A 12,715-nucleotide genomic window follows, 5' to 3' on the forward strand; every position below is an offset into this window, starting at 1 on the left:
TTCCACGTTATGAAATGGTACCGCAACTCGCTCCCACCGCAGGAGCTGCCAGCCTGCTTTTATTCCCTTATCTGGCCCCACCCACATTCTGCTGATTGGTCCATTTTACAGAGAGCTGATTGGTCCACTTTAAAGAGAGCTGATTAGATGGTTTTGACAGAGTGCTGATTGGTGCCTTTACAATCCTTGAACTAGACAAGAGTGCTAGACAGAAAAGTTCTCCAAGTCCCCACTAGGTTAGCTAGATACAGAGTTAGCTAGATACAGAGTACCAATTGGTGCATTTACAAACCTTGAGCTAGACACAGAGTACTGATGGGTGTATTTACAATCCTTGAGCTGGACACAGAGTGCTGATTGGTGTATTTATGATCCTCTAGCTAGACATAAAAGTTCTCCAAGTTCCCACCAGATTAGCTAGATACAGAGTGCTGATTGGTGCACATACAATCCTCCAGCTAGATATGAAAGCTCTCCAAGTCCCCATCCAGCTCAGGAGCCCCACTGGCTTCACCTAGTGGATCCTGCATGGGGACTGCAGGAGGAGCTGCCCGCCAGTCCCGAGCGGTGCCTGCACTCCTCAGCCCTTGGGCTGTGGATTGTACTGGGCACCACGGAGCAGGGGGCAGCACCTGTTGGGGAGGCTCAGCCCCGCGGGAGCCTGCCGCAGGTGGGGAGCTCAGACATGGCGGGCTGCAGGTCCCAGGTCCCGAGCCCTGCCCTGCAGGGAGGCAGCTAAGGCCCAGCAAGAATTTGAGTGCAGCGCCGGTGGGCCGGCACTGCTGGGGGACCCAGCACAACCTCCGCAGCTGCTGGCCCGGGTGCTAAGCCTCTCATGCCCTGGGCCAGAGGCGCCGGGGCGGCTCCCTGTGCGGGGCTGCCAGTCAGTGCTGGCCTGCCGGAACTCGCACTGACCCACCAGCCCCCGAAGCAGCCACGGTTCCCGCCCGTGCCTCTCCCTCCACACCTCCCTGCAAGCAGAGGGAGGCGGCTCCAACCTCAGTCAGCCCAGAGAGGGGGCTCCCACGGTGCCTTGGCGGGCTGAAGGGCTCCTCAAGCGCTGCCAGAGTGAACTCGGAGGCGGAGAAGGTGCTGAGCGTGAGGGCTGCTAGCACATTGTCACCTCTTAATACAGGAGTTAAGAAGAGATTACTTGGGCAGATAGTGAGGGTATGGGAGTCCTCGGTAAGGTTTTCCTTTCAATAAAAAGCAGTCCCCAAATCATTTTCTTTTCTTACAAAAAGCCACCTGTAAAATCGAGCTGCAGACATAGACAAGCAAGCTGGAAGCTTGCACAGGCAAATGTAGGCAGTTGTGCCAATAGGAAAATACTACCTGTGACTAGGCATGTTCAAAATGGCGGCTCCATCCTCTCTTCTCTTTGTCAGCCACGTGTACAGTAAGGAGCAGAGAAGACGACCCTGGCCAAGTGGAAAGCCCATTTGCCCTATAAGATTAGGGTGGGGCAATCAGCCTTCCCACGCACTGTGTAAACGTCACACTTGGTGGAACCAATCTGTGGGTCCTATGTACATCAGATAGCCCTCCTCAAGCCTGCCTATAAAACCTGTGGTCCACAGCAGGCTGACCTTTTCCCTTTCAGAAGCCTTTCCCTTTCTCTCTCTCTCCTTTCTTCTGCCTATTAAACTTTCCACTCCTTAACCCACTCACATGCGTCCGTGTCGTTAACCTTATTGGAGTGAGATGACAAACGCCAGGTATTTACCCCAAACAATGATGCCACTTCACTACATTCCAATGAGAGAAGATCTGACAATACAGAAATATAGCAAATACACTTGGAAGCAAACATGTGAAACAAGGCTTTTCTTAAAAAAAAAGAAAAGAAAAGAAAGAAAGAAAGAAATATGGGCCAGGCACTGTGGCTCACGCCTGTGATCCCAGCACCTTGGAAGGCTGAGGCTGGCAGATCACGAGGTCAAGAGATGGAGACCATCCTGGCCACATGGTGAAACCCCGCCTCTACTAAAAATACACACACACACACAAAATTAGCTGGGCGTGGTGGCACGCGTCTGTAGTCCCAGCTACTCGGGAGGCTGAGGCAGGAGAATTGCTTGAAACCGGCAAGTGAAGGTTGCAGTGAGCCGAGATCACGCCACTGCAATCCAGCCTGGAGACAGAGGGAGACTCTGTCTCAAAAAATAATAAAAATATAAATAAAATAAAAGAAATAAATAAAAGAAATAAAGAGTGACTTATCCTACCTTAATCAAAAAGTGACTGAAGCAGGTCTCAACTGATAGAGGTTTGTTTAGACAAAGTTGAGGGCATGCCTGGAGGCAAAAAACACAAGTTTCTGGAGTAGCTATGACCTGTGCTTTTTCCACAGAGGGTTTTGGGAACTGTGGCATTTAAAGGAGAAAGAGTAAGCAGGGGAGCGGGGTTGGGGGTGGAAGGAGAGTAGGCAGTGAGTTAAATCTTTACATTTTTGTGAGGCTCTAATTCGTGTTCAGGGAATCTACATTTTACATGTGAAAAGGAGTAGAGGAAAAAGTCATTTATGTATTCCTTTGACACTCAGTAAATCTACATTTTAATAAGATAAAGTCAACTTGTGAAAAGAGGGCGTAGAGGAAAAAGTCAACTATGCATTTGTCCTGAGGTGGAAGGATGATTTCTAGTGTTGTCCTTGTCCCTTACTTGTGAAGATAAGTTGGCAATTGACATTGCCATGGTGAGATTTAACAGAACTCGATTTTAGGGCCAGTTTATAGGGGGAATATGTATCGTGAAAGATTTAGGAGCTCAAAAGCTATTTCCTTGTGAGCAATTTGTAAAGGAGGCCATCTGGCAGATATGTGGCCTTCCGTCACTGTGGGAACCTGACTAATGGATGAGGCTATGACACAGGGTTGTGAAGTTACAGCTATCTGGGAACAAAAGGGAGAAAGTATTACATGACTCAGTCCCCACGCTTAACTTTCCCTTTGCCATAGTGAGTTTGGGGTCCCGAGGTTCTATATTCTTTCACACCTATTATGCAAGCATGTAGAGTTGCTTATTGTACTGCTTCTGATACGTGTGAACACAGAAGCAACAATAAGTGGATAGAGGTGCAATGGTTCTATCCAATATAGCAAATAAATGTACTTTCAATGTTGAGTATTAATAATGCTATAAGCAAACATGAAGGTAAGCAAGGGAACAGAAAATAATGAGGTATTTCATTATGTCAAAGGTGTCTGAACCACAGCAACTCCATTTTGATAGGAGCTGGGTAAAATAAGGCTGAGACCTACTAGGCTGCACTCCCAGGACATTAAGACATGCTAAGTCACAGGATGAGATAGGAGGTAGGCAAAAGATACAGGTCATAAAGACCTTGCTGATAAAGCAGGTTGCAGTAAAGAAGCCGGTCAAAATCCACCAAACAAGGTGGTGACAAGAGTGACTTCTGGCCATCCTCACTGATGGTTATATGCTAATTATAATACATTAGCATGTTAAAAGACACTCCCCCCAGCACCATGACAGTTCACAAATGCCATGGCAATGTCAGGAAGTTATCCTATATGGTCTAAAAAGGAGAGAAACTCTCAGTTCCAGGAATTGTCCACCCCATTCCCGGAAAACTCATGAATAATCCACTAGGTGTTTAGCGTATAATCAAGAAGTACCAATAAGTAAAAGCAGTTGAGTGGTTCAAGCTGCTGCTCTGCCTATGTAGTAGCCATTCCTTATTCTTTTATTTTCTTAGTAAACTTACTCACTTTGTGGACCTTGTCATGCACGTCCGTGTGAAGAGACCACCAAACAGGCTTTGTGTGAGCAATAAAGCTTTTTAATCACCTGGATGCAGGCAGGCTGAGTCTGAAAAGAGAGTCAGTGAAGGGAGTTAAGGGTGGGGCCCTTTTATAGGATTTGGGAAGGTAAAGGAAAATTGCATTCAAAGGGGGGTTGTTCTCTGTCGGGCAGGAGTGGGGGTCACAAGGTGCTCAGTGGGGAAGCTTTTTGAGCCAGGATGAGCCAAGAAAAGGACTTTCACAAGGTAATGTCATCACTTAAGGCAAGGACCCCACATTTTTACTTCTTTTGTGGTGGAATGTCATCAGTTAAGGTGGGGCAGGCATTTTCATTTCTTTTGTGATTCTTCAGTTACTTCAGGCCATCTGGGCGTAAACGTGCAAGTCACAGGGGATGCGATGACTTGGCTTGGGCTCAGAGGCCTCACAGACCGCACCCTGAATTCTTGCTCAAGATCCAACAGCCCTCTCTTGGGGCCTGAGTTGAGACTCCTTTCTGGTAACACTTAGATTAGGTGATCAGAAAAGATCTTTCTGATGAGGCATTTGATGAGAGACATGAAGAAATTGAGGAAATGTGTCATTTGGATGTCTGGGGCTAAAAGCATTCAAGGCAGAAGGAGCCTGAGTGCAGAGGACCTGAGGTGGGGGTGATCTTGGCACATTCAAAAACAAGGAGGAAATGTGTGTCTGGAGAGAAGGAGGATAAGAGTGTAAGAAATAAACTTGGACATGTGATTGGGATCAGATTTCATAAGACCCAGCAGGCCATCGGGAAGACACTAGGTTTAAGTCTGAGTAGAACAGATAGACGTGAAAGGATTTGAGCAGAGGCATGACTTGTAACTGGTTCATTAAATAGTGCCTACACTGGGATGAGAGTAGCCAAACTGGAAGCTGTTGAACAGTGAATGTCCACATGGAGGCTGACAGTAAGGACTTACTGTGTGCTGTGTCCTATGCTAATGAAACACTCTACATAGGTGTTTCCCATTTAAACTTTACAACATATACTTTTGAGCAAAATGCAAGGTTACTCTTGCATACTTTGCCTCCATGAGCTATAATATCATCATCTAAAAAATTCATTTTTGCATCAAAGAATGCAAAATTATCGTTAGATAGGAGGAATAAACCCTAGTGTCCTGTACTTCTGTAGGGTGACTATAGTTAACAATGATATATTAGATAGTTTCAAATAGCTGGAAGAAAGATATTGAATGTTGTCAGCACAAATAAATGATAAATGCTCGATGATGAATATGCTAATTACCTTGATCTGATTACCATACTTTATATGTATAGAAACATCACTATGTACCCCCTAAATATGTATAATTGCTACATGCCAATTGACATTATTGCTTTAATGATAATCATTTCTTCATAGGGTCAAAGGAAAGACTGAATGACATATGTAAGAAGGCTAAAGAACAATGTGTAGGCTTTAACTGAAAATATGAACAAAGTATCATGCCTTCTTTCCGGGAATGCCCTGTAAGTTATTTTCAGCAAGCAAACAAATTTGAGTGTATAATGTTATTGAATATAGCCATCCTGCCTAATGTGAGGGGAAGTTTTTTTTGTTTTGTTTTGTTTTTGAGACGGAATCTCGCTCAGTCACCCAGGCTGCAGTGCAGTGGCGCAATCTCGGCTCACTGCAAGCTCCGCCTCCCGGGTTCACACGGCCACGCCCGGCTAATTTTTTTGCATTTTTAGTAGAGACGGGGTTTCACCGTGTTAGCTAGGATGGTCTGGATCTCCTGACCTCGAGTGCTGGGATTACAGGCGTGAGCCACCGCGCTCGGCCGTGGAAGTATTTTTCTGAGGTAGAGAGCTATAATATGGAAGTCTAGGGTTTGACTTCCAATTGATTTTCTGTGTGAAATAAATACACAGAGATTCAGTAGGATGAAACTGAATCCCACAGAATGTAGATGCTGTGAGACAAGTTCTTAGTTTTATCTGAAGTTGTATAGACTATATTCAGTCTATACAGCTGAATGCATGTAAGGAACAAGAAAAAGGGAAAGGAATAGAAAAAAAAAGAGAAATTTAAGAAGAAAGAGTTGTTTATGCTAACAGCAGCTCAAACATGTTTTATGATAGCAAGTAGGATAAATTTCTACACATAAAGAATGAATAGAACGAAATAAGCACAATAGGAGCTAAATTTTTTCTTTATCTCTGTAGCTGCATATTTGTTTACTTTTTTTTTTTTTTTTCCTATTAAGAGTCTCCATTCAATGGTCAAATTTTATCTCATTGGGCAGAGTATCAATGAATGGCATCTATCCAGGATTTTCCCTTCTACCTGGGTAAAGCCAATAAATACATCCAATTTAAACTTGTAATAGCTAGTGAATTTGCAAATATCTTTTTAAAAGGGCCTTCAGTTGAATCTTTGGGAATAGATACAACTTCTACTACAATGCTAAGATAATTTTATTCAATAGGTCCTTTTTCTACATATATTTGTTCATTGACATAGAATTGTTATGATTATTTTAGAATTTGTTTTTTGTCTAGGAGGTGTTACTGATATCTGTTTCTTTCCTTAATTGGTAATAAATGTATAGAGGGCAAGGCTAGATTCATACTCTGGAGCCATAGTGTTTGAACTCATGGCTCTGCCAATTTACTAGTTGCATGACATTCAGCAAGTTACTTAAGCCCCTAACTTCCTCATCTGCAAATTGAGAATAATGATTGTAACTCCTTCAAAGGGTTTATGTGAGGATTAACTGAACTCAAATAATACTTGGATAATAATAAGCTCTGAGTAAGTGTTATTTATCTTTATAAATAGGAAACACATTAGTATTTTCCTAATACTGAGAGGAAGACAAGATTCATTTGGAGTTGAATGTCCTCAAGTCACTTTTTTACCATTAATATATACATTTTGCTATTCTACTTTTTCTACATATGATGATTTGGGAGACGCTCAAATGTTTCACTAACTTCCCACATGCTATCATTTCTGGATGCTTTCCCACCTCCCTCTCCCTTGGGAGAAACTTCGATAGAGTGGATAGGAGGCTATTCCTAGGGAGAGTCACTCACAATGTTCTTGGCTTAGTGATCACATTCTAGGCTCTCTGGCACTTAGAAATCTTGGAGTGCCCCACTCTGATCTCTGGAGAAAGTAGGTGGTGTATATTTCAAAAGTCTTGGCTGCAAATGACGGAAACTCAACTCAAAATAGCTTAGGCAAAAAGGGGGACAATGGACAATTAGATAATGGAACTGAAAACTCCAGTGGTCTATTCACTTATGATGTGGCTAATCCAGATGCTCAAATGATGTTAGAAATATCTCCTTTTAATTTTTGACTCTGTTTTCCTTCTTGTTTCCTTTGAACTAAGCTAGATTTTATCTCCAGTAGTGATGAGATGGCTACCAGGAATGCTAGGCTTATATCTTATGGAAGAAGGTCTATTTTTCATAGGATCTGGCAAAAGTCCCAGGTTATAATTGTGTCTCTTTGCTTGGTTTTAGTCAGATCCCTAGGCCAGAAGTATTTAGTGTGACCAGAAAGATAGAATATTTTGATTGGCCAGCCTGTGTTGGGGACAAACACAAAAGATGAGGCAAATACCAATGATGCCCTGCTTCCCTTCTTCAAGATGCTTCCTATCCAAGAAAATGCTCAGCCATTAAAAACTGCCTCCTAAGAGAAGCCCCAGGAGTAAGATGTGCCAGAAGCTCTACTACATACAATCTTGAAATCATCACTAGCCAGATGATAGCTGATAAGCCCAATTTGGTGTAATAAAGCTCAATCTATGGATTAATAATATGGGCAGCACGAATAGCCAACTGTATAGAAAGTGACGATCATATTCACTACACCCTCTTCATGCATTTTGGTGCTCATATAGGAATCTGAGGCTAGAAACATTATCCAAAAGCATAAACAGTAGAATCTAAAGTGTATTGCCTACAGCATTGAAATCGACTATAAAATATAAAGACATTGTGGCTGTACAAAATGACGTTTTGGACACAAGAATTTTCAACATTTCTTGAGCCTGGGTTCTGTTGGACAAAGTGCAAAGAGAAAAAAAATTCTCACCTTGATGAAGTTTAAGCAAGAGACCACAGATCTAGTAAACATCTCATGTGTTAGAAGATTGGGACTCCCTCAGGGGAAGGCTGATTGAGAAAATGGAACATGTATTACCACAGACTATCATGAGATAGGAGGGGGTGAGATAGGTTCCAGTGTAAACAATGTTACTGAATACAGCCATCCTGCCCAACAAGAGGGGAAGTATTTTCTGAGGCAGGAGGCACAGAACTGTCATATGAAAGTCTAGGGTCTCACTTCCAACTGATTTCCTGTGTAAAATAAATATGCAAGGAGAATCAGTTGGACAAAACTGAATCCCACAGAATGTAGATGCTGTGAGACAAGGTTTTTAGTTTTATCTGCACATTGCTTGGCTCTCATTTTCTAACATACAATCTCCACTATAGGGTCAAAGCAGTATCTCAAAGGGTAATACATCTGCACCGTGAGTTTCTGCAATTCACCCCCACGCTACCCTCCCTAAATACTTCACTCTTCAGTTACTTCAGAGGTTAAACAGAAATTAGTCATCCTTACATAAAGTACTAACTAAATGGTGCAAAAGAAAGGAAAAAAAAGTGTGTGCTACTTTTTATCTAGAGAATTCATAAAAAAGAATCAAGCTTTATTAATCATAATTGGAAAATTCATTTAGTTTTCTGTATATTACATTCTCAAGATGATACATTTTCTCCGGTTTCAACAAATTACATATCATCACAATTAGTTTACTCAGAAGTATACCTTCTTTTTATTGATACTTGGGGAAAAAGGGTCACCTGCAGACGAATTTTATCATTTGCAATATTTTAAAGAAAGTACTGGGTAAAACCAAAAGAAACTGATCAATGATAGAATTTTAAATATACACAATTTTTTCCCAGACTCCATTATAGCCAGTTTTTTTAAATGTAAATTTAGCTCTGTTTCTTTTCTTTTCTTTTCTTTTCTTTTTTTTTTTTTTTTGAGACGGAGTCTCGCTCTGTCACCCAGGCTGGAGTGCAGTGGCCGGATCTCAGCTCACTGCAAGCTCCGCCTCCTGGGTTCACGCCATTCTCCTGCCTCAGCCTCCCGAGTAGTTGGGACTACAGGCACCCGCCACCACGCCCGGCTAGTTTTTTGTATTTTTTTTTTTTAGTAGAGATGGGGTTTCACCGTATGAGCCACGATGGTCTCGATCTCCTGACCTCGTGATCCGCCCGTCTCGGCCTCCCAAAGTGTTCTTTTTTTTTTTTTTCCTTGAAGTTTAACTAAAGATTTGACTTTAGCAGTTGTCTTTTAGTTCTATTCACTCTTTCTTCTCAGGAATGATTGAATTCAAGCTTGTGTTTGCCAAGGAGCAAAGCACTTTTCTCTAGATAATCCTAATACTTTTTACTCTTATTCCTGCCTTCAGCTAAAAGATGTCCAAAGAAATCTAGAAGAATATGAAATGATCAAAGCATAAAACTCATGGTACAGTAAATCTGAATCTGCATTTAAAAAATTCATGTATCCATATTTTATTAAATATTCTCATATAGTTTTAGGTTTACTTATTCTTTCAAGCAATATTTATGGAACAGCTAGACCTCATACTGTGTGCTACACTTTCAATCCTGACCAGAACTGACATGGCCCATGCACCCTGAAGACCACACTGAAATGGGACTATTAAAGGGAGATTTCCAGGAATGTGAAAACCATGGCTTCAAAATGTGAAAAAAAAGGAGGGGGGAATCAACACAACATAATATGAATTACATTCACAATTTAATAACGTCATGACCAGAAGTCTTATAGAAAGAAAGTTCAAGGAAATTAGCCTATGAGTGGATGAAAAAGGTTTAGTAAAATATGTTAGGTAGGGTGAACCATTTAATACAAAAAAAAGTTTTGGTTATAGCATAGGTTTTACATCAGGAAGTAGTGCAAAGCTAAGTAGGCTAGTGGCCAAAAGCACCGACTTTGATACAAGTCAGCAAATGTTAAGTATTAGGTTGGTGCCAAAGTAATTGTGATTTTCAAAATTAAAACGAATGGTAGAAATCACAATTACTTTGGCACCAACCTAACATTAGTAGCAGTAGAAATAGCAGGAGAAAAGACATGTTGAACAATATCCATAGAGCCAGATTAGAGAGCATAATGGATGCAAATAAATTTATACATGATTATATAGTTCTGTGATCTCCAAAATACAGTGTGAGATGATTGATTCATTGGCATGTTTAAGATGACATTACTAGAACATCTGTTTATGTATAAAAATAGAAAAACATTAAACTTTTTCTGGTATTTGATACCAATTGATAATAGCACATATGTATAAATGATAAAAGAAATGAATAAATAAATATACTGATGATCCATACTCTCTAATTTTTTCTAACTAATATTAAATGTACAATTTTAAACAATGAAAACTACTGTCTCAATCAATAGCATAGAAGAGTGGGGATAGGACTGAAATCTTTTTCTGTAACTTCACAAATTGAACGTAGGCAGTAATTCTGAGATTATATGCTTTACTTGATTAGGCTTTTTTTTTTTTTTTTTTTTTTTTTGGTAATTAAATGTCACACAAGCCTGGACACAATTTTACCTAGCACGCAAAGATTAATTATGCTCACAGTCTGTTGTTAGCATGGTTTCACGTCTTCAGTAATTTAAATTTACTAATTTACAAGATGCACAACGTCTTTTGAGAAAATGAAGGAGAATTATATATTGCACTCATACAGAAATTCATAGTATGTTTTGGAGACACTGTTCCATAATTGGGATAATTATGAGACAGATACAAAGATGAAGCTACGTCTTCATTTATCGATCATCATTAGTGCTTACACTTTCTCAAAGACAACTTACTTCTGCTTTTCACAAAGATGTCAAAACATACAGAAAGTACAATGTATTAAAGTATCAAAGTCCATGAAACCACTCTCCAGAATTAATTTTTGTTAATATTGCTACATTTGATTTGTCTGTCTTAAAAGAAAGAAAGCATTGGAAATAGAAGAAAGGAAATCCCTCTGTCTCTCATCCTATTCGTATTCCTACTCCCTTCCTCCATCTACCCAGAGTCAACAACTACCATGAATTTAGTTTATATGTCTCCATCCTATTTTTATATAAAAACACATATACATATGACAGAGTGTTTTTTGGATTTAAAAAATATATATGTAACTGTGCTATAGCATATATAGCCTATAACTTGCTTTGTTCACTGAGTATTATGTTTTTAACATCTACTAACATAAACATTTAAAGAGATCTGGACCGAAAGTCTAGCACATGAAGATATTTAGATTGTTCTCTGTTGATGGAATTACATTATTTACAATTCTCACTACTAAAAATAATTCAGCAGTAAACAACTTCCTATATAACTCCAGGTAAACTTTTTCCAGTGAGTTTATAGGTATAATTCCTAGATTGAGAGTATATGTAACTTTAAATTTTGCTAGTTTACAGTTTCTTCCAAACTGTTCCCACAGTGGTTAAGCCAATTTATATTCCCAGCAGCAATGATGGGAATTCCAGTTTCCCTGCATTTTCACCAATACTTGATATCATTTTTAAACCAATTTCATCGGTAAAATAGCTCTCATTTTATTAGTATTTTTGAATATTAATGAAGTTGAGCATCTTCTCAAATATTTATTACCCATTTCTTTATTTTTAATTTTCTGAATTACCAATTCCTTTGGCTATATTTTATTTAAAGATAGTTTTTGTGGAGTTTAAAAACATACATCAAAGATCTCTGAATCCAATAGATTTGTAGCAAAGCAATTTAATATATAAATAATAAGATTATATATATTTAATAATATATGATGTATAATATACACATCAAGTATATTGGTGTGTTGATACATATGCATGTGTAAGTAAACATATGTATGCCTATGTATATATAAATAGGCATATGTATATATAAATACATATATAAAACTGTGTATATACATTCATATTGGTGTGTATATATACATATTCATGCATATACAATGCCTATGTATATATAAACATGCATATGTATATATAAACACATAAGTATAACATACACATGTGTATATACATGTATAGATAAACACTCCAACTCTTGCAGTATGACTCTTTTAACTTGGCTCTTGGCCTTACTTCTTAGAGCCTGTTCTTTTCTCTTTGTTCATTAGCTAGGGCTTAGTTAAGACAGGCAAGTTAGTTTTCAGGTATCATTCATGATGGGTCTGGTGAATTAGTCTCAGGGGGTGAGCTGTCAAATGAATACTTTCCATGGCTGATTTTATATTAGAACAAGTGTCCTAAGCCTTCTTTATGACATATTCACCTTTAGACTACATTTCTTTTATGCGAACATTCCCTCAGGCATGACAGATAAGTTCAGGCGCTCCCTAAAGACACCTCAGCTTAAAGTCATATTATTTTGCCTCACCCCTCTTTGTATATTCGTTAGGAGCACACCCTCGCTAAGTTTCCCGTGGCTTAGTCAGAATTTGTTAATTTAAAATTAAGTCATGGTTGGAATTCCTTTTTTTGTTTTAAACAAATGCTGAAAATAGGTCTCCAATCTCTGCTAGATGGAAAGTTTCTGTTGAGAAGTCGGCTGGTAGCCTGATGGGGTCCCCTTTGTTCCCTTTGTATATGATCTGACATTTTTCTCTAGCTGCCTTTAAAATTTTTTTCTTTAGTTTTGACCTTGAACAGTCTGATGACTGTATACCTTGGTGCTATTAATTTTCTATAGTATCTCACATGCGTTCTCTCAATTTCTTGTATCTGAATGTTTACCTCTCCAGCAAGATTAGCGAAATTTTCTTGGATTATTCCCTCAAATATGTTTTCCTGGTTATTTACCTTTTCTGCATCTCACTCAGGAATGCCA

Source organism: Mandrillus leucophaeus, unplaced genomic scaffold (assembly GCF_000951045.1).
Source record: "Mandrillus leucophaeus isolate KB7577 unplaced genomic scaffold, Mleu.le_1.0 Scaffold784, whole genome shotgun sequence".
Lineage (NCBI taxonomy): Eukaryota > Metazoa > Chordata > Mammalia > Primates > Cercopithecidae > Mandrillus > Mandrillus leucophaeus.